General features: G+C 45.5%; 1 long non-coding RNA gene across 1 annotated transcript; it reads right to left on the reverse strand.

The window, feature by feature from the left end:
- Positions 1-543: 543 nt before the first annotated feature.
- On the reverse strand, positions 544-19,687 carry LOC136313123 (uncharacterized). Its single transcript, XR_010727103.1, has 5 exons — positions 19,608-19,687; positions 17,442-18,241; positions 11,735-11,859; positions 3,147-3,312; positions 544-867 (listed from the first exon to the last, which is right to left on the reverse strand). It is a non-coding gene; the product is annotated as an uncharacterized lncRNA (long non-coding RNA).
- Between the last annotated feature and the right edge of the window lie 272 nt (positions 19,688-19,959).

The following is a 19,959-nucleotide window of genomic DNA, read 5'->3' on the forward strand; positions in this document are numbered from 1 at the left end:
ATTCATAATAGCCAAAAGGTGGAAGCCACCCAAGTGTCCATTAATGGATGAATAGATACACAAAATGTTGTATAATCATAAAAAGAAATATTATTAACCACAAAAAAGAAATTCTGACACACAATGCAACATGGATGAACTTTAAGAATATTATGTTAAGTATAAAAAGCCAGTCATAAAAACCTAAAAACTACATAATTCCACTAGTCAAATTCATAGAGATTGACATGAAGGCTGGTTGCCAGGGGCAAAGGGAAGGCAGATGGGAGGTTAGTGTTTAATGAGAACAAAGGTGCAGTTTGGGGAAATGGAAACATTCTAAGGATGAACGGTGGTGATGGTTGCCCATCAATATGAATGTACTTTGATGCCATGGAATTGTGCACTTAAAAATGGTTAAGATGGTACCTGTTATGCAATATGTACTTCACTATATATTTTTAAATTACCGTATTATTAAAAACTGATATTTTTTGGAAATGAATAGGATCCCCTTCATGACAAGGTGATTTTATTTGAACCAAACTCAGGAGTCAGGGTTTGTGCTGAGAGAAGCATGGCATTCATGCATCAGCTTTCAAAACATCTTCTACCTCAGGCACCCGAGGACCCAGGGGACATTCCACTCTCTTTCAAAACACAAAAACAATCTGCTAGGGAGGCACTGTAACTGAAGGAAGTTGGTCACAAGAGTTCGTGTGTCAAGGCCAGGCATACATTCAGTGTGTTTCACCCACTGACCTGCTCCTGCTTACGTTCACTCATTTATTCTTTCTCTGTACCAACGGTCACCAGGCAATGGGGCAGGAAGAAGCAAAGGGTCCAGAATGCAGGCTCGATCTTGGTGAGCTCACAGCCCAGCAGGTCCTCTAAGGGAGAAGCAGCACAGTGTGACAAATAAGGAAGAAGACAGGACAGAACAAGAGAGAAGAGAAGCCATGGAACTAGTCGTAGGTGCTGGCAGCCATTGGAGAGAGGCGGAAGGAGGAAGCTGCCTGCGGGGTTTGGTCTAGGCAGCTGGCTCCGGGGAGACTGAGGCTGTAGGTGGTCCCCCGGTGCAGCCCCAGCCCTGACACACAGGAGAGACCCAGCAAATGTCGGCCTGTGACGTGTCAGAGTGGCATTAGTTTTACAAGTGCAGAAGAACCACTCATCTTGATCTGGGGGTATGTCTACAAAGCAGGTCGAGGTCCCCTAGGGGACCAGAAGAGTCTGTGGCCCCGTCCACCACTAGCTTCTGGCAGAGCTGGCTCCCTGTGTGAGGCGTTTTGCGGGCACAGTCCCTCTGCACACCCATCTCTTTTTTAAGCCAGGGAGGGATTGTCTTTATTTCATTCGGATTGAACAGCAACACTAAACTGGGTCCAATTTCTGATCAGTGTCATTTCTCAGGCTTGCTCAAGGAAGACAAAATCCATTAAACTCCCCCTACTCCCCATGAGAGGCACCAAGCTCCTCACGGCACCGGGATGGGAGCTCTTGAGGGTAAAGACTCATTTTATGTGGATCAGTGACTGGCTTATTGTAGGTGCTTAATAAATATTCAATCATAACAATCTTAATTACTGGATTACATCATGTCTGTCTTAGGGTAGGATATAAATAAATAATGCTATAATAATGATGAGACTTTAATGGAGAGCTGCTCAGTTGGAGTTCCCACTACTGTGCGGGAAGTTTTAATAAATTTGGGTGGATTTTATATTTCATGAAGACGTATCTGCTCTCAGTAGGTAAATGTTTCTGAAGATATGTCTTATTTAGTATTACTTCCAGCAGAATGCTTTCTTAGTTCATGTCCTCATCAAGGTTTAATTCAAGTCAACATGGTAACCCAGTTCTCTAAGTGTCTGAGCATGTCTGGTAGGTGGTGAGGAGGGTGGTGGGGCTGGGAGTTCAGGGTCCGGTCTCCCTGCGGGCTTCAGGGGGGACATTGAGATAGAGCAGCTGTGTTGCAAGCAACCAACTCCCCCTTTAACACCATCTAGACCACTCCTTGCTGAGAGTAGAAATGCAAACACCAAAGCCTTCAGACCTGGCAGCTTACGTCACAGTGAAAGTAAACGGGGGCCAGCAGGAGGCTGTGCCCTGACTGCAGGGGCAGCCTCAGCTCCAGCTCCCGCCCCAGGGAGCAATGCCACCCAGTGGAATCCCACCCTCCATTAAAAAACAAAAGCCAGAAATGCTGCTATTGCCACAAAAATCTCTTGATTTTTAAATGCCATTGACTAATCCAATTACTTTAGAACAAAACCCTCCTGCAGTCTTTTGGGCACGAGATGAATCCATGTCTGGAGCAGACAGCCATGGATGTGTAAGGATAGGCATGTGTGCTGTTCCCTCCATGAAGGCAAAAAAGGGGCCAGAAAGCCCCTGGTCCAATAGTTGGGCACCTAGGTTCAGTCTGGCACTAGCTCTGTTATCTGCTGGAATGGTCATGATGAAGAACTCTCTGCAGACCAGACATTACCCTCTGTGCCAGTGGAACGGTGACTAGCAGATGCCCAGGAAGTCATGTGAAAATCTCATCACTCCCTGAATTCTGGCCTCTGGAAACAGGACTACTTTTGGGGAACTAGACTTTGAATGTCAGAAAGCAAACCTGGAGAGAAGGTGACTTGTAAAGCTACTCACTGGCTCCACTTTAACTGCAAAGGCACCTGAGCCAGGCCCAGTGCCATTGTGGGTATCTGTCTCCAATGCTGTGCTCTGACACTGGACAAGTAAATGAGAATGACCTCCCCCAGTGGAGCTGATATTCAGGGAGGGGGACTTGACATCCTGTTTCCCAACAAGAAGCCAGAGCTCTGATGGAATTAAAAGTACATGAGTTGGGCAGTCCATCCATGTGGTGAACAACCCCTCCCTCCTGTACCCTGGGTGACTGACTGGCCCTCTGCAGCAAAGACAATGTCTGTTGAGGGACCTTGAGGTATGCAAGAGTCTAAGAAGTAGCTTGCTCCTGGTACAATCACCATGTCACAGATTCTAACCATTAGGAAGTAACCCCTAGCCCTTGGGAGAAAGCAGATATCTCTGGGTTTTCTGGAGAAACTCCCCTACACTGGTGTATTTTTAGAGCCCTCCCCCCCATCCCACAGACCCATTCCAGGGTGCCAATGTCATGGATGAAATCAGCTGCTCACCTTGCCCAGCTCCAGCCCGCGTGAGGGTGAGGGAACGAGAAGCATCTCCCTGAAACCCTGGACTCAGGTTTCCCTGAGCACAGGTCCAACTGTAATCTCTTGTCGAAGTACGAACAGCTGTTCTTCGCCCTGCTGCAAATCGTCTCATGAAAAATGCATTACCGTCCTTCAAAAGAAAAGGGAAAATCAACACACACATGTAAACTGCTTACAAAACAGTATCTGTTGGGTTGAGGTTTCTTCTTTTTTACCTAATATTTGGTGATATATCTAAGACCTTTTTTATTTTTAACAAAACTGCATTGTTACTTTTTTTCCTCATGAATATACACATTTTTACATCAAAATATAAACTCTACTTGGTTACTTAACAGTCTACTGTAGATATTACCTTCTATTTTAATTTTGTGTTAGTTAAGCATGGCCTCAGTCAGCCAACCTCTGAACTTAGAGGTTTGTTTCTGATGTTCTGTGTTCCTGCCAATATTTGCAGAGCAGTTGGCCTCCCCGAAGCCACTTCATATCAGATAACCCCAAGTGGGGTCAGCAGACAGACTGGAGTCTACAGGACGAGCCAGGCCAGCCCAAATGCCACCTCTCCTGCCACAGGGTCTAAAGGACAGTCTGGGTCCTTGCCCCAACTCCCACCGAGTTCTCTGCCTTCCTCTGTCTCCCTCCCTGAAGCTCCCACCTCCCACTCACTCACTCTGATCTTCTTTTTCTCTCTTGTCTGCCCTAGGGAATTTCTGTTTTGTTTTGTTTTAATTAGGGAGCATTCCATATACAAAAGTTCAGAAGATAGTATAACAAATTCCCAGCTTTAAAAACCTTGTTTCATAGGCTCTGACCCTTTCCCCTTAGACGGCATTACTTAGAAGTTAAGTCCCAGATATCATATTATTTCAGTCAAAAAAAGTAGTGCAGGTCTCTCTAAATACCAAAGCTTTATTTTTTTTTCAGCATATTATCACACCTAAAACAGAAACAGTAATCACTGAACATCACAGAGACCCAAGCAGCGCTCAAATTTCCCAAGTTGTCATAAAAATGTTTGCTGTAGATGGTTTGTTGGCATCAGAATCAGTGGTGTGATTCAAATAACTTAACAACCAGTTATCTGCCCTAATTACCATTTTTAAGTATTAAAAAAATGATATACCAAAAGGTAGTTTATTATTTCATGCATTTAATACTTAAATAAGAATAAAAGAAGTACATAAAACTAGACTATGTTACAAGAACTCTTTAGGGCCTTTCAATCAATTAGTTCATCCTGTATCAGTTTCAATGGCTTATCTGTTGGCTGCTTGTCCTGTAGAGTTCCCACCCCAGACTGTGCTTCCTCCTGGTGTCATTATCAGTTTTCCCTTTCCCTGTTATTCCTGTAGCCTGGCAGTAATATCCAGACTTAGAGGCTCATTCTGATTTAGGATTTTTTGGGTTTTGTTTTTGCAAGAATATTTTATGGGCAATGGATACTATCACAGGAGGTCCATTGGTGACCATGGTCTATATCCATTATTTTGTTCGGGGTTTGGAAAATAATTATATCTTACCTTTACCCTTCCTTCTTTTTTTTATAAATAAATTTGTATTAATTTTAATGGGGTGACATCAATAAATCAGGGTACATATATTCAAAGAAAACATGTCCAGGTTATCTTGTCATTCAATTATGTTGCATTCCCATCACCCAAAGTCAGATTGTCCTCAGTCACCTTCTATCTAGTTTTCTTTGTGCCCATCCCCCTCCCCCTCTCCCTCCTTCCCTCCCCCCCCCCGCCCCTCATAACCACCACACTGTTGTCCATGTCTCTTAGTCTCATTTTTATGTCCCACCAATGTATGGAATCCTGCAGTTCTTGTTTTTTTCTGATTTACTTATTTCACTCCGTATAATGTTATCAAGATCCCACCATTTTGTTGTAAATGATCTGATATCATCATTTCTTATGGCTGAATGGTATACCATGGTGTATATGTGCCACATCTTCTTTATCCAGTCTTCTATTTTTTTTTTACAGTGATTAAAGCCTTTAAGCAAATTCTTGGCCAATACAGCAAGAATCCATAAAAGAGTAGTGTCCTTAACATGTTCACCAAGTCCAAGTTGGCCCCATCACCATGCCAAATCCCTGAAAAATGCAACCCAACCCCAGTTCAGTCTGTTAGGAGCTGTCACAAGGAGCAGGAGTCCAGGGAAAGTCCACATCCAGGAAAAGTCCTCATGGCACTGGAATTGTCACAATTCTATACTTTGCAACTCATGTCCAAGTCCCAATGACCGCTGCTTCTAGCTGGTAATGGTTCAGGTAGACTGGAAAAGCCATCTGCAGCATGTGTGGAGATGGAGCTTCTGTTCTCCTCTGCCTGGAGAGATGAGACCAGGTTGCTTTTCCCTGGAGCTCTGTGACTGTGGCGTGGTAAAGAGAACCTTGGGATACACTTAGCTGGGTGGCAAAGGTAAATTCATAATAGAAGTTGGCAAAAGGGGGAAAGAGAGCTCTAAATTAGGAATAGGTTCCAGCCTGAGATATGAGTGGGGCATTGAGGTAGGAGATAAAAGAAATAAAATATATATTAAATATATATAAATAATTTTATAATAAATATATATAAATAAATATATATAAATAATAAAAGAAACACTATATATTAAACAAAGCAACAGAAAATAGGACTATCAACACCCACAACAGAGATCTTCGAGGGAAGAATAAAAATCCTGACTACTCAGGCAAGACATAGTTAAGTGGCCCTTGTGCAAATGAGATCAGTTTACCTGCTTCTTGGAAGAAATACCCTAGGCTCGTCCACAATGTCGTAGATGGGGCTGACGGCCCTGGGCACCTTCAGCCTTCAGTGGCAAACCCCAGCATTCTGGGCAAGGTTAGGTCATAGGTGGCTGGAGCAGGGGCGGAAGAAACTGAACCCTCCCTTAGAGGAGTGAGGGGGAAGCCTACCTTCCAGCGCCCCTGTTTCCTCACAGCAGAGGCATGTAAGTCTGGCAGGTTTTAGCTCAATGACTTTCCTTTCCACTATTGAAGCAGGACCCAGATGGCATCCTATGAGACCCCTTTGGGGCGTTGGAGCCTTTAAGGGCGTATTCTAAAAGCTGGTAGTTCACCTGATCTCTATTGGGCTTTTTCTGCCTCTTGGTATCTTAAAAGCCATGCTCAGAAGATCTTGCTGAGGGGTTTGAGGATCCCCATCTGTCTATATAAATCTTTTCCATATATCTGGAGCTATTTGGAAAAAGACAAAACAGTGTTATTAGCTGGATCAAATAAAAGAAGGTAGTAGTTTGCAGATTTGGTGTCTCCTGTTCATCAGCATTCAAAAGAAATTTAAAATTTTTTAAGTAAAAAGCATGATATGGTAGACCCATAGGAGTTCCAGGATATGACTCTCCCCTTTTAAATTTTTTTAAATTGACCTTAAAATATTTGCTGGATACACTTTAATAATACTTTGACTTTAAAGATTGTAAGAAATATACATAATTTGAAATGTTTGACAAAATACAGTAAATGCTTTTGCTACATATGCAGGAGCATTGTCAGTTTAACCAGTTTAGGAAATCCAATAATAGAACAATGCATACAGACAATGAGCTATAACATGCTTAGCAGCCTCTCCTGTTCTGGCAGAGGTTACTATAAATCCAGAATATGTATCCACTGTAACGTGGACATAGGACTGTTTGCCAAATGAAGGTATATGAGTAACATCCATTTGCCAAAGTTATCCTGGTAGGGGTCCTTGAGGGTTAACTCCAAATGAAGGGACAGATTGTAGTATAGGACTGCTTGGACAGGATTTGTCAACCTGCTGTGCTGCTTCCCAAGAAAGTTGAAACTGTTTACACAGGGCTGCAACATTCTGGTGATGAATAGTATGAGACTGAATTGCTTGATCTGTCATGGTTGCTCCAAATAATTTTCTTTTGGGTAGCTTGATCAACAAGGGCATTCCCTTGTGCTAAAGCTCCAGGGAGCATGGAGTGAGCTTGAGTATGTCCTATAAAACATGGAGCTCTATGTTGACATACAAGTCTTTGAAGAAGGAGGAACTGCTGAAATAGTTCATCAGCATTTGTCCCTAAGACAAATAGTCTTTATAGTGGAAACACCATAAGTAAATATTTGCTGTCTGTATATAGATTAAAGGGGGAATATGGAAAATGCTGAAAAGCCATGATAATGGCATATAATTCTAGTCTTTGAGCTGATTTTAAGTTGACAGTTTCAGTATAAAGTTGTCCATTGATTTGCAAAAGCGATTTGCCATTTAGTGGAAGTTTCCCAGAACCATTTTTGTTGATCCTTTGAAAAAAGGAACAACAATAATTTTGAGGCTCAAAACCTATTAGTTGTAAGGGTCACCTATACCCCTTGATAATCCAGGAGGCAACAAGATCAAAATATGAAAGTGTATTCCATGGGCTATTAGATGGTTCAATGTGCCCAAGCTGTAGCTGCTCTTGTACCAATTGAGCAGCTGCCCTAAGTTTCTCCTGAGAAAGGGGTCATTGGTCTACCCATACAGGATTATCTGATTTCCAAGTAATTGGGTCTGCTCAATGCATTATTGAGGTAGCAGGAGCTACCAAGGCCCCTATGCTAAATTTTGATATCCTAATCCACAAGTTCTTAGTTTTTTCTGATTTACTTATTTCGCTCAGTATAATGTTATCAAGGTCTATCCAGGTTATTGTAAAAGATCTGATGTCATCATTTCTTATGGCTGAGTAGTATTCCATAGTATATATGTATCAAAGCTTTTTAATCCACTCGTCCTCTGACAAACATTTGGGCTGTTTCTAGATCTTTGCCATTGTGAACAATGCTGCCATAAACATGGGGGTGCATTTCTTCTTTTCAAACAGTCCTATGGTGTTCTTGGGATATATTCCTAACAGTGGTATAGCTGGGTCAAAAGGCAGTTCGATTTTTAATTTCTTGAGGAATCTCCATACTGTTTTCCACAGTGGCGGCACCAGTCTGCATTCCCACCAGCAGTGCAGGAGGGTTCCCTTTTCTCCACATCCTCGCCAGCACTTATTCTGTGTTTTTTTGTTGATGAGCGCCATTCTGACTGGTGTGAGGTGATATCTCATTGTGGTTTTAATTTGCATTTCTCTAATAATTAGTGATGTTGAGCATTTTTTCATATGCCTATTGGCCATCTGTGTGTCCTCTTTGGAGAAGTGTCTATTCATTTCTTTTGCCCATTTTTGGATTGGATTGTTTGTCTTCCTGGTATTGAGTTTTACAAGTTCTTTATAAATTTTGGTTATTAACCCCTTATCAGATGCAATGTCAAATATGTTCTCCCATTGTGTAGTTTGTCTTTTTATTCTGTTCTTGTTGTCTTTAGCTGTGCAGAGGCTTTTTAGTTTGATAAAGTCCCATTTGTTTATCCTGTCTTTTATTTCACTTGCCTGTGGAGACAAATAGGCAAATATATTGCTGCAAGAGATGTCAGAGAGCTTACTGCCTATGTTTTCTTCTAAGATGCTTATGGTTTCATGCCTTACATTTAAGTCTTTTATCCATTTTGAGTTTATTTTTGTGACTGGTGTAAGTTGTTGGTCTAGTTTTATTTTTTTGCAGGTTGCTGTCCAATTTTCCCAACACCATTTGTTGAAGAGGCTGTCTTTACTCCAATGTATGCTCTTACCTCCTTTGTCAAATATCAGTTGTCCATAAAAGTGTGGGTTTATTTCTGGGTTCACAGTTCTGTTCCATTGATCTATATGCCTGTTCTTATGCCAGTACCAGGCTGTTTTGAGTACAATGGCCTTATAATATAACTTGATATCCGGAAGTGTGATACCTCCCACTTTATTCTTCCTTTTCAAGATTGCTGAGGCTATTCGTGTTCTCTTTTGGTTCCATATAAATTTTTGGAATATATGTTCTATATCTTTGAAGTAAGTCATTGGTATTTTAATTGGTATTGCATTGAATTTATAAATTGCTTTGGGTAATATAGACATTATAATGATGTTTATTCTTCCTAACCATGAGCACGGTATATGCTTCCACTTGTTAGTATCTTCCCTGATTTCTTTTATTAATGTTTTATAATTTTCCGAGTATAAGTCTTTAATCTCTCTGGTTAAATTTATTCCTAGGTACTTTATTTTTTTGGTTGCAATGGTAAAGGGGATTGATTCCTTAATTTCTCTTTCTGACAGTTCATTGTTAGTGTATAAAAATGCCTCTGATTTCTGAGTATTGATTTTATATCCTGCCACCTTGCTGAATTCATTTATCAGGTCTAGTAGTTTTTTGACTGAGACTTTAGGGTTTTCTATATACAATATCATATCATTTGCACATAATGAGAGTTTAACTTCTTCTTTTCCAATCTGGATGCCTTTTACTTCTTTTTCTTGTCTGATTGCTGTGGCTAGGACTTCCAGAACTATGTTGAGTAAGAGTGGTGAGAGGGGACACCCCTGCCTTGTTCCTGATCTTAAGGGGATCACTTTTAATTTTTGCCCATTGAGTATGATGTTGGCTGTACGTTTGTCATAGATGGCCTTTTTCATGTTGAGGTATGTTCCCTGTATTCCCACTTTGCTGAGAGTTTTGATCATGAATGGGTGCTGGATTTTATCAAATGTTTTTTCTGCATCTATTGAAATTATCATGTGGGGTTTTTTTTGTTTATGTGATGAATCACATTGATTGATTTGCAAATATTGTACCAGCCTTACCCTTCCTTCTTTATTAGAGGAACTCTCCTTCATCCACACTTGATTCCTTGGCACAGTACATACAGGTAAGTCATGTGAGGTACTCAACCCTGCTCCCCCTTTTGGAAAACGAAGCTGGTCCCTTCATTCTCTAAGAGGACCATTGAAGGGCTGTTTCAGTTGTTGGCTTTTGGGGTTTTGTTTTGTTTTTTCATTATCATTATGGACTCATGTTTTTAAACATATTCGATGTGTTTCAACCCAGCATGGCTTTCACTCTCACTGGTATAGGCCCTGCTCCCCCATTCTCTGGTGGGAAACTTCAACCTGTTTCCTTTGTTCTCTGGTTTCATTCCAGGAGCTTTTCTTAGTCCACCTGCCTTTTGGTGTTACAAAGAGTTCTAACCCTTTCTACACATTTTCTACTCCAGATCAGGAAATGCTTTTTTTTTCAATGAGAAATTGTATTCAGAGACAGAATCTACGTGCAAAATAGATTCATTGTGGTTGCATTGTTTATTGTTTTGAGACTGGTTCAGGAAAAAAATGCTTTTTTTAAAGATAAAATACATGTTATATTTGCTTTTTATATTTGATTTTATAGTATCTCTCCAACTTACGCTGATATTAAAATATAAGTACATTGATATTCAAATATACAAGTAACAGCTTTTGCTTACCATTTTATTCTATATTTTCATCTCTTTAACACTAAAAAAGAAAGTTCTGCTTTCCAGGGCAGTAACATATCTACTAATTTGCTGTATCTATATCTACATCTATTTCTGAGAACAGTTAATTTTGTGTTAGGGAATGTGTTTCTTACAGATGCTAAGTCCAATTAATAAATTTCAAGGTCATTTGAAATATTTCCTCTCTGAAATTAGGCCACCCACATATTAAGTTCATTTGTTTCATTTTGCTCTTCATTTTAGGGACTTTTTTTTTAATTTCTTATGTATTTAATTTAATTTTATAATTCTGTAAGGTACTTACATGACTCAACATCAAATCTACCAAACCAGGTAGACTCAGAGATGTCGACCTCCTCCTCCCATCCCCACACCTGTGCTCTCCTATCCCCACAAGTAACTGTTTAACTGTTTCTAGATGGGTTTTCTCTTTTTTTGTTGTTTATTTTTCTATTATTTTCCTTACTGTAAACAAATACACATCAATGCCCACATGACTCCCTGAGAGGATGGAGGAATGCCCCTCATCCCTTCCGGCAGCTATGCAGTACCCCACCGTCAGGAGGGGCCCCGCTTCTCGGTCCACTGCTCACTACCTCCTCACCCCAAGCCCCAGGCTTCTCAGTCCCTGCAGACCTGCTGAGGCCCTCTCCCCCAATGCTGATAGAGTCAAGGCAATCAGAGCGGTAACAAAATAGCTCCCTCAGCCTATTGCACTTTCCTGTGTGGAGCTACCTGTGGAAACACATGCGTCATCTCGTTTTGCATTGACAACAGTCACCTGAAAGGAGTGCCAAACTGAATTTTAGAAAAATCAAGCCACGTGCTGAAGGTCACACAGCCAATGTGTGGTAGGTCTGGGAATAAAAACCTTACTTCTCTGAGCCAAAATCTACTATCTTAGCCACTCAGCTGCACAGTCTCCGGGCTGCATCTCCTGAAGTTCCATGTGGCTCTGCAACCATCACAGATAAGAACTGGAAATAGACAGCTGGTCTACCTGGCACCCATGACCCATATCCAAAGGCTTCTGGAAGGTACACCTCAGAGAGACAGTAGGGAAGAATGGGAGCATAGCTCTTGCCTGGGCTGAGTCTGTAAATTCAAACCCCGACCTTATTTTCCCCTAGTTCTTTGACCTTCAGTTATTTCTTTAGCCCATCCCTCAGCTCCCTTACCTGTAAACTCACCTCAGAGATGCAGTAAGGATGAAGGTCGATGCCTGAGACCTAGGGGGTGTTCAGTACACACTTGCTGAATCAACTTAAGAAGAAAGCCACTCTTGAGCGATTGTCCTCAGGAAATGATCTGTAGCCTGTAGCGAGATTGGGAGGGTGGAGTGGGCGTGGCTCACCTGGCTGCAGCTTTCTTCTCAAAGTGCAGCCCTCACACAAACAGCACAAGTATCACCTGGGAGAGTGCTTTAGAGTGTGCATGCTGACAGAGGCCCTACAACCTGTGTTTCTGCCAGCCCCCCCCCCAGATGACTTAAGAACAGCTGCTCTGTAGTAAGGCCAACACTCTGAGTCCGTAAAGGCAGGTCTGAAAAGGCCATGAGGAGCCCCCCCTTCACCTTCAGTGTCTCCTAATCATTCATGAGCATATATTAGGTGCAGGGAAGAGCAAGGTAGACAAAGTAAAAGCCCTCTTGGAGCCTGCCTTCTGGGAGAGTAGTTACAGAGTACAGAGCCATGATTAAAGGGGTGAGATGGGTCCTGTGAGTGATCAGCATCATGAAAGATAACAACAGGACAGCATGGCAGAGGATGCCTGGGGTGCCATGTGACAGGTGGGAAAGTCAGGAAAGGTCTCTCTGAGGAAGTGACACTTGAGCTAATGTTTGAGTGGGGAAGGGAGCAGCCAGGTAAAGATCAGGTCTGCTTCCAAGCAGAGGGCCAGCATGTGCAAAGGGCCTGAAGCAGAAAAGAGCTAATATGTGAAGAGGAGCAAGGAGGTCAGTGCTGCTGCAGCCAGCGTGAGAGAAGTGAGTGCTACCTTGGGTCATCTCTTAAGTCAAAACAACCCTGCTACCCCTGTGCCAGGGATGGGTGTGGGGCAGTTAAACAGTGGTATTCCTCTGCAGCTGCCACTGGGGGTACAGAGCAGCAAGGGCACACACGTGGGGTTTGCACTCCCGCCTACATCAAGATCTTTCTTGCACACAATGTGCCCTTGCCCCCACTGCCTTTCTGCAGTGGAGGGAGAAGCAGTTCTTCCAGGGAGGCCTTGTTTCTCTGGGCATTGCAGTGAGTGTGGCATCAGGAAGAAAACTTAGTCTAGGGAGACAGGGAGACCTGACTTTGAGAGCAACTCTGCTGTCAGTTACATAATTTGGGGCAAGGGATTTCAGCTCTGTGACCTTGTTCTGCATCTGGAAGTGGAGACAGGGATGGCTTCCTCCCAGGGTGGCTGAATCAAAATCCACACCGTGTAGAAGAGAGCTAACCTCATGTCTAGATGGTGCCTGGAAACGGTAGCTGTCACAATCTTTATATCGTTAGCAGAGAATGTCATTGAAGGTCCAATATTTTCTAGATAATGGTAGAAGCAAATAAAAGCATCAATACTAGTGTTCTAGGAACAAGTCCTTGCTTCACAACTGAACTCAGAGCAGCTGACAGTGGAGAAGCTGAGACATTTTCACTAGGAGCACATCAGCCCTGTTTCCAGGAGCAGACCAGCCTCGTGGTCTTGGTGGGCAGTGAGGGAGGGTCCCCACCCAGGAGAAGAGTTAGCCTAGTGCTGTCCAACAGAAATACCTAAGAATCACACATCATTTAAAACCTGCCAGTTATTAAAACAGTAAAAAGACACATGTGAAACCCATCTTAGTGATACATGTTATTAAAGCCAAAATACCCAAAGTATCATCATGTCAACACAAAGTCAGTATAATAGTCAATACAGAATATTACTAAAGAGACACTTTACATTCTTTTTTTTTCTTTTTTTTTTAATTTTCTGAAGCTGGAAATGGGGAGAGACAGGCAGACAGACTCCCGCATGCGCCCGACCAGGATCCACCCGGCACACCCACCAGAGGCCACACTCTGCCCACCAGGGGGCGATGCTCTGCCCCTCCGGGGTGTCACTCTGCCGCGACCAGAGCCACTCTAGCGCCTGGGGCAGAGGCCAAGGAGCCATCCCCAGCGCCCGGGCCATCTTTGCTCCAATGGAGCCTTGGCTGCGGGAGGGGAAGAGAGAGACAGAGAGGAAGGAGGGAGGGGGGTGGAGAAGCAAATGGGCGCTTCTCCTATGTGCCCTGGCCGGGAATCGAACCCAGGTCCCCCGCATGCCAGGCCGATACTCTACCGTTGAGCCAACCGGCCAGGGCCCACTTTACATTCTTTATTATTATTATTATTATTATTATTATTATTATTCTGTCCTGTCTTCAAAATCCAAGGTGTGTTGTAGACTCACAGCACATTTTAATTCAGACTAGCCAGGTTTTCAAGTGCTCATTAGCCTCATGTATTGTAGTTGACAGTCACTAAAGTAGACAGAGAGGTTTAGGGGTTCGCACACCATGGCCATGAGCCAAATTCATTCTGCCGCTGTTTTTGTACAGTCTCCTGAGCTAAGAATAGTTTTTACATATTTAAATAGTTGGAGGCAAATCAAAACAAGACTATTTTGTGAGATGTGAAAACTATACAAAGTTCAAACGTGTCCATAAATAAAGTTTTATCAAAACCCAGCCACTATGGCCCTGGCCGGTTGGCTCAGTGGTAGAGCATCGGCCTGGTGTGCAGAAGTCCCGGGTTCGATTCTTGGCCAGGGCACACAGGAGAGGCAACCATCTGCTTCTCCACCCCTCCCCCTCTCCTTCCTCTCTGTCTCTCTCTTCCCCTCCCGCAGCCAAGGCTCCATTGGAGCAAAGTTGGCCTGGGCACTGGGGATGGCTCCATGGCCTCTGCCCCAGGCACTAGAATGGCTCTGGTCACAACAGAGTGACGCCCCGGATGGGCAGAGCATTGACCCCTGGTGGGCGTGCCGGGTGGATCCCGGTCGGGCGCATGCGGGAGTCTGTCTGACTGTCTCCTCGTTTCCAGCTTCAGAAAAATACAAAAAAAAAACAAAACCAGCCACTATCATTTGTTATAGATTCTTTCTGACTGCTTTCCACAGTCAAGCTGAGAGGCTGAGAAACAGACATCTTGCCGGTAAAGCTGAAAACACGTACTCCCCAGCCTTTTACAGAAAAAAACAAACAAACAAGTGTCGACCTGTGCTCTAGAGAGCAGAGCACACCTGTCCCAGCTCCTCCTGACTCTGGGTTTCTAGATATCTCCCTTTTGAGACCTTTCTACGCAGGTTGTAGATATGCTGGGGCCCAATCTCCCAGTGGCCCACCCTGATCTTGCTGGTGTCTGCCAGTGTCTTAATGAACTGGATTCACCTCTAGTCACAACACAGGCTCTGCCTCTTTCATTTGAATTGAAGTTCTAAGCAAAGAATCCTGATGGGACCCTGGCTGATTGGCTCAGTGGATACAACATTGGCCCAGCATGCAGACATCTCAGGTTCAATCCCAGTCAGGGCACACATGAAAAGCAACCATCTGCTTCACTTCTCCTCCCTCTCCCCCTTCTCTCTCTCTTCCCTTCTTGCAGCCCGTGGCTTGATTGGTATGAGCCTGTCAGCCTCAGGTGCTAAAAATAGCTTGGTTGATTTGAGCATTGACCCCAGATGGGGATTACCAGGTGGATCCCAGTCAGAGCACATGCAGGAGTCTATCTCCCCCTCTCACTTTAAAAAAAAAAAGAATCCTGATAGAAGGCCTTAAGGAGAAGCCCCTGGTCTAGGTGACCCTCAATTGACTGTGACAGACACCTTGTGGGACCAAGCTGGTCAGACTGAGAGAGCAGCTGCCTAGGAAATGGCCTCAGTGATCAAGGCCAATGTGCAGTTTTCTAGCATGACCTACAAACAGGGGTACCCCCATAAATCCAGCCCCTCTGAGCTAGGCACAGAGACACATTATCATGCAGCAAAGGATCAGCCCAGAGTTCCTAGTAAGGAAATCTGTCTGAAGGAGGACTCCAACTGCCCAAGCCCCTAAGCAGGTGAGTGGCCTAGGGGAGCCAGAGCCTCAGAAGCACCATCCTTCAGTGATGCCCCTTCCTGCCATGAGCCCTGAGGGCACAGTTCCACTGTTCCAATGCTGGGTAAGAACCCTCTGGGTTACCATTACAAATCAGTAGCTAAGGAGGTGCCCTGGCCTGACTCTGGCCTCTTGGCAGTGAGAGGCAAAGAGAACAGGTGGGTGAAAGGAAGCTGTGTTCCCTGGACTTGGGCTAGGAGAATGGTTAGGTGGCGGGTGGGGGGTGGGGGTACAACAGAGACGTACAGGCTGACAGACAGGCAGACAAACTCTGGCCTACATCCTCAGTACCACCGTGAGCTGTGTGACATCCAAAACCTCTGCAAGTTTCAGTCTCCTCATCAGTACAGACGGAGCCCAATCTGCCACTGCGCAGGGCACTGTGAGGATCTGGTGAAGAAAGCACTGAGAGTGCCCGGCACGTAACAGGTACGTAGGCACTGTTGATTCCACTGCTCGTGTTACGGTAGCTCCTGGACAGGCAGTGATTTGTGGGGGCAGAACAAAGTGGAGCCATGCCTCTGACACACTGTACAGTGTGCGGGTTAACTTATATCAAGACTCAGAACAGTGCAGGGCACAGAGTAAAGGTTTTACGTGTGTTAGCTTAGCATGATTATTATGATGTTAGTGCTGCTTCTTTTTATTATTATTATTTTTATTCAGTGAGAGGAGGGGAGGCAGATAGGTTCCCACATGCATCCTGACCAGGATCCACCCAGCCAGCCCTGGAGATGCTCTGCCCATCTGGGGTTTCTGCTCTGTTGCTTGGCAACTAAGCTATTTTAGCCCCTGAGGTGAGGCCTTGGAGCCACCCTCAGTGCCCAGGGCCAGCTTGCTCGAACTATTTGAGCCATGGCTGCAAGAGGAGAAGAGAGAGAGAAAGAGAGAGAGAAAGAGAGAAGGGGGAGAGGTGGAGAAGCAGATGGTCACTTCTCCTGTATGCCCTGGCCGGAAATCGAACCCAGGACATCCACACACCAGGCTGATGCTCTACCACTGAGCCAACCAGCCAAGGCCTACTACTTATTTTTATTATTATTGTTGTTGTTATTATGACTAAGCTCAGGAAATGCACCAACCTCCTGAAGAAGTTGATGGAAAAGACTTGTAAAGAATTTGGCCCTGGCTGGTTGGCTCAGTGGTAGAGTGTCGGCCTGGCGTGCGGAAGTCCGGGGTTTGATTCCCGGCCAGGGCACATAGGAGAGGCGCCTATCTGCTTCTCCACTCCCCCTCCTTCCTCTCTGTCTCTCTCTTCCCCTCCTGCAGCCGAGACTCCATTGGAGCAAAAAGATGGCCCGGGCACTGGGGATGGATGGCTCCTTGGCCTCTGCCCCAGGCGCTAGAGTGGCTCTGGTCGTGACAGAGCGACACCCCGGAGGGGCAGAGCATCGCCCCCTGGTGGGCATGCCAGGTGGATCCCGGTCGGGTGCATGCGGGAGTCTGTCTGACTGCCTCCCCATTTCCAGCTTTGGAAAAATACAAAAAAAATAAAAAAAATAAACATGGAAAGACTTGTAAAGAAGGCTGAGCTTTAGTGACAAGAAGTCTCCTGAGGCCTCCTGACAAGCCATCCAGAGAACTATGTCACGAAGTGGAAGAATGGGGGGGGGGGGGGCAGTGCCTCATGATACTTTCAGGTATCTAAGCTTCCAACACCCCAAATCAGGAATTGGCCTGAAGGACCCATACTGTACTGCCTTCATTACTGGCTTTGAATGTTTGTAACTAACACACATGCAGAATGCAGTGAATTTGCTGTAAAACTAAATTAGCAAAGCGTCACGTACATTCAGTTGAGGGCCAGGCCATTTTCACCCACCCAGTCAGGCAGGTGAGCAGCTCCCACGGCATTCCAGGAGTTGGGCTGAGAGTTGGAGGCAGCAGTCGCTGTGCGAAGGGAAGACACAGCACGCCACCCGAGGACAGCTTTATTTACGCTCTTGCAGAATGTCCAGGCAAGCCTTGTTTTTCTGGATGATTAGAGAGACGGCTCACATGGCGTCAGTGATGCTACATTTAGAATTGTGTCTTCATTCACATTCTTTCCACGCAGCTCACGGCTCCTGGACTGGGAGAGAGCGCTCGCTCCCTGTGCCTGAGCCCGTCCCCTGGAAGGAGGCCGGTTCAGGCTCATGCAGACCCTGAGTTCTTGGTCTGGGGCTGGGGCTGGGTTCTTGGGCTTTGCTTTGTGCTGGAGTTGTCAGTGCCAGTATGCTGCCATGACCAAACGGCACACAGGGTCCCTGGCACGGGGTAGGTGGAGGCATATTCCAGGAGACACCAGACTCTGCAGCCATCCGCTGTGGTCAGGCTAATGGGATGGGGCCTCCAACTACACTCTAAGGACGCCTGCTCCCAGGACACACTCTTGCCAGGTTAACTGTGTCTTATTGTTCTCCCCCGACCCCTTCAGTTGACATCATGGACAAAGTTGCTGGCCATCGCCCTGCCTCCTGAACTATCCCCAGGTCACCCCATGGTTTTCCTTCTCCATTAGCCTCTTCCAGGGAACGCCAGCAGCTCCTGCTGCACAGCAGAGTCCACTGCTGCTGGGTTCCTGAACTGGACGTGAGGGCGTACACTCCACCTGCGAAGAATCACAGTAAGCAGGGGAGGAAAGGTACTGAGGAGTGAGAGGGAAGCATATCAGGAGAACCGGAGGCCCTGCTGAGCAGGTCAGCATGTGCAACTCTGGCCCAAAGCGAACTCCTCCATGAAATGAGATTTAGTAATGGCAGCCATTTCCTAAACTCTGAACGAAACGATTGAGTCAAATGCAGATAACATAGGAACTGGGTATAAATTTATTTCCATGTGCAGTAAGGAAAACAAAATTAACTAGAACATCAAATTCATGGTTGCACAGGTATGATTGTTTGCCATAAAGCCCTGTTTTTGAAAGTTCTTTTTACATATAAATAGTAAATAAGCAATGGTACAGATGATTGAAAATGTGGCAAAAATCATGAAAAAAATAACAAATGACCGACATTTGAAAATCTTTGTATTATAATATACAAGCATATCGGTGTACATTTGCTCGTTTAAACTTTAGCCCCACAGAGCACAGGCAATCTGCCCATCTCAGACAGGAGTAAACTGAGGCACAGGAAGGTTCAGTGATTAGGCTGTTGCCAAACAGCTGAAAACCAGGACTCCAAATCCTATGCTCTGTGTTGCTTTCTTAATGCTGACATGTATGTCAGGTTGATTCTTTTCATCTGCTGGGTTGGCCCGTGCCAGTTTTGACAAACAAAGGAGGTGGATGAAGTAGGTAGAACCCGGGGGTTCACTTGGGCTTCCTCCAACCATCTCTGAGTACTCATCCGTGAGCAGGCAGTCCTCGGTTCTCTGGGCGGAGGACAGGCTGGACACTCCTGCTGGTCAGGGTCTGACCCCCACAACCCCATCTGCGGGGCAGCAAGGAGCTCTTCTTCTTGACTCTGTTTGAGCTGCAGTGAGTAGACCCAGGGCCCTGTGACCCTGGCCCTGCGGGTTTAAGGCAGGGGGTGGTGCTAGGCACTGAACTGGGGCTTAGACAGAGGTTGCTGTCTACGAGGAGCCCACGGGCATGGGAGGGCAGTCTGCAAGTAGATATGGAGGTACCGTGCAACGCAGACCTCCTGGGGCTATGAGCTCCGCATAGAGGGGACACTGGCAGGGACTGGGCACCTTGGCATTCCCAGGCCATGGGACAAGGGAGTGTGAGAAAGGGCTGTTGGAAAGCAAGAAAAAAAACCCTCTCCCTTTAAATCTGGTGGTAAGCAGACTTTCACAGGGCCAACTTGAGGAGGGTGAGAAGGGCACCCAGGAGGTGGCACCACATGAGCCAAGACATAGGGGTTGAAGGATGTCTGAGGGTCCACAGTCAGCCTGGGGAGCAGATGACCCAGGCCAAACAGCAGGTGACTACTGGGGCAGCACCTCCGAGGGACGGAAAGGGGAGCTCTCACCTGGTGGAACGGGGCCTGTCCACTGGTGCTCGGGTCTTGCCAACACCTGGGCCTGTGTGGCCAGGCTCACAGAGAGGGCGCTGCCCTTGCCTCCCTACTGCCTCTCGCTCGTGTTCTCCCGCCAGCCCTACCCCGAGCCCCAGCCTGGCATTCTTCCAGCCTGCAGTTGGGCGTGTTATTTTGCTCCAAAAGCACAACAGAGCGCAGTGCCTTCCTCGAGGAATGCAGCCCGCGGCCTCCAGCCCGATGATGAGAGGAGCTATTTCTGCCCTGGGACATCAACGGGCCTCTGCGAGCTGCTTCCCAGGCACGTGCTTTCCATGTTTTTACTGTTTCCCTAAACAAATGTTTT

This window comes from Saccopteryx bilineata, chromosome 9 (assembly GCF_036850765.1).
Source record: "Saccopteryx bilineata isolate mSacBil1 chromosome 9, mSacBil1_pri_phased_curated, whole genome shotgun sequence".
Classification (NCBI taxonomy): domain Eukaryota; kingdom Metazoa; phylum Chordata; class Mammalia; order Chiroptera; family Emballonuridae; genus Saccopteryx; species Saccopteryx bilineata.